Source organism: Cryptomeria japonica, chromosome 3 (assembly GCF_030272615.1).
Source record: "Cryptomeria japonica chromosome 3, Sugi_1.0, whole genome shotgun sequence".
NCBI lineage: Eukaryota > Viridiplantae > Streptophyta > Pinopsida > Cupressales > Cupressaceae > Cryptomeria > Cryptomeria japonica.
Genome location: NC_081407.1, coordinates 1,004,611,098 through 1,004,613,991, shown reverse-complemented (window position 1 = coordinate 1,004,613,991; position 2,894 = coordinate 1,004,611,098).

The following is a 2,894-nucleotide window of genomic DNA, read 5'->3' as shown; positions in this document are numbered from 1 at the left end:
CGTAGTGATCTATGACTGCATTTTTGCCTATGATCACATAGCTTAGTGAACTTCCCACGTAGACACCATTAGTACATGTCCCAGAACTTCATCGGAAATAATGCGCAAACGATACAAAACAATACTGAAAGATTCCGATACAGATAAACAAATGATTGTACTCACAAATCAACCAAGTATTTGATAGCCTAATAGAATTTTCTTGTCAAAGAAAACGTCATCTTGTCTTTGTTTTGGTAAGGAAGGATGCATCCTTGTTTAAGACAGTTTGGATTGTTGATGTTGATTGTGTTGGTTGAGTGATAAGTGGTCATTTGTGTGAGTATTTTGTCAATGTTTGTTTTGTATCTGATCGGATGAATATGTACAAGGTGTTGCCATGTTTTTGGATGATTTTTCGATGGTTTTTTCGATGTTTTTGGATTTTGTGAAACATTTTTGAATGTTTTTGGTATTTTGTATTGTTTTTGAATGTTTTTGATATTTTTGATGATTGCTTGAATGAAGAACGTAATGACGCATAAGACAATGTAGAATCCACTTCCATCAATAGGTTAAGGGTATTGCCCCCAGTTGTTAGACCTGACTATGAAAAAGTGGGATGCTAGACGCATGGAGTACTTTCTTAATGACAGATGAATAACAAGCCATGGCTTTGGATGGATGGATGTATGTATGAAGTAAATGTGATCGCAACAAGTCGGAAAAGACAATGGAGCCATAGCCCTTACGAGTGGCGCCTGTTTGCCAGGTTTTCACCATCGCACTTACCCAAGGTGTCACCGGAGTGGTTGTTCACCGTTTGGATGGATGATTTGTCTTTACTTTTTTTAATGTTTTTGTATTTTCTTTAGGACATTTTCTGAATGTTTTTTGGTATTTTTGCTAGTATATTTGGGAGCCTGATATTCTGTTCAGCTTAGGTATAAAACCGTTTGAGGTGCATGCTATTGATTGGATCTGCAAGCGATTCTCCTTCTGATGTAGCCAACTAATATGCCCCGGACCCGAATACAGCAGTGACAACATATGGGCCCAGCCAGTTTGATTCAAACTTGCCTTGATGTTCTCTGTTTGGTTGGTTGCGAGGATTTTCTCGTAGAACCAGATCACCTACCTCAAATGTACGAGATCTAACTTGGTGATTGTAGCTTCTGCTCATGCGCTGCTGATAGGCTTTGAGATGGTTGTATGCAGCTTGTCGCTTCTCATCAAGTAGCTCCAAGTCCTAAAGGTGTGAGTTTCTGTATGCTTCATCATCTATTAGATTATGCAAGGAAACCCGTAGTGATGGTATCTCGACCTCAATAGGTAAGATAGCTTCTGCACCATAGACCAACGAATAAGGAGTTGCACCTGTAGGGGTTCGAATGCTAGTTCGATATGCCCATAGCGCTGGATTTAGTTGAACATGCCAATCACGGTCGGCATCATTGGCTGTCTTCTTTAGGATCCTCAATATGTTTTTATTTGATGCTTCGGCCTGACCATTGCCTTGTGGGTAATAGGGAGTGGAAAATCGGTGTTGGATATGAAATTTCTCACAAAGCTCACGGACGTCCTGATTTTTGAAAGGAAGACTGTTATCTGTGATGATAGACATGGGCACACCATACCGACAGATGATGTAATTGAGGATGAATGAGGCGATCTGCTTGCCGGTGACTTGGGTAAGTGGAACAGCTTCAATCCACTTTGTGAAATATTCGGTAGCGGTAATAATGAATTTATGGTTGTTGGATGAAGATGGATGAATCTTACCCACAAGGTCAAGGCCCCATTGACAAAAAGGCCACGGTGTCGTGATTGGTTGTAGTTCCTGGGCTGGTGCATGTATCAGGTCACCATGAACTTGGCATTTCTTTCACTTTCTAACAAAGTAGTAGGAATCTTTTTCCATAGATGGCCAATAGTATCCAGCTCGCATGATCTTCTTGGCTAGTGATGGCCCACTTGAGTGAGTCCCACAAATTCCTTCATGTACGTCTTCCAAAACCTTTTTTATCTCATCCTGTTCCAGACATCGAAGGAGAGTACCATCAAGACTACGTCGGTATAGGGTTTCGGCAATAATGGTATATCGAGCAGTTTGGCGAATGAAGGTTTTTCGTTGGTTATTCGATTGGTTGGGAGGAAGGGTATGATCGCGGAGATAGGTGTAGAATTCACCGTACCATGGGGATTCAGAACCAACAAGGCGACATATCATTTCAGATTCAGGGATATCATAAGCGGGGATCCAAAGCTATTCTACCAAGAACTCGTAGCGTGTTGAATTCTGTGGAAGATCTAGTAGAGATGCGATGGTAGCCATGGCGTCAGCAGCTCGATTCTGATCTCTTGGTATCTGCTCAAAAGTGATAGTAGTAAATGATGTCTTTAGAGTGTCCACCATTTGCTTGTATGGCATGAGTTTATCATCCTTGGTCTGATACTCATCTGTGGCTTGTCGAATGACCAGTTGGGAGTCACCATATACTTGTAGTTCTTGTAATTTCCATTGTATGGCTAATCTGAGTCCCGTGATCAAGGCCTCATACTCTGCTATGTTGTTGGTGCATGGAAATGTGAGCCTGTAAGACTTCGGGATGCTATCACCTTGAGGTGTGATAAACAGAATGCCTGCCCCCGAGCCGTGCCTAGTGTATGAACCATCAAAATATAGTTTCCATGGCTGTGCTTCTGTGATCATGAATATCTCTTCATCTGGAAAATTGGAAATGAGAGGATGATCGCCTATGAGTGGTGCATCGGCCAACTAATCGGCAATAACTTGCCCTTTGATAGCCTTACGGTCCACATACTCAATGTCAAATTCACTTAGAATCATCACCCATTTGGCCAAGTGACCTGTCAATGCTGCCTTGCTAAGTAAGTATTTGAGTGGATCAATC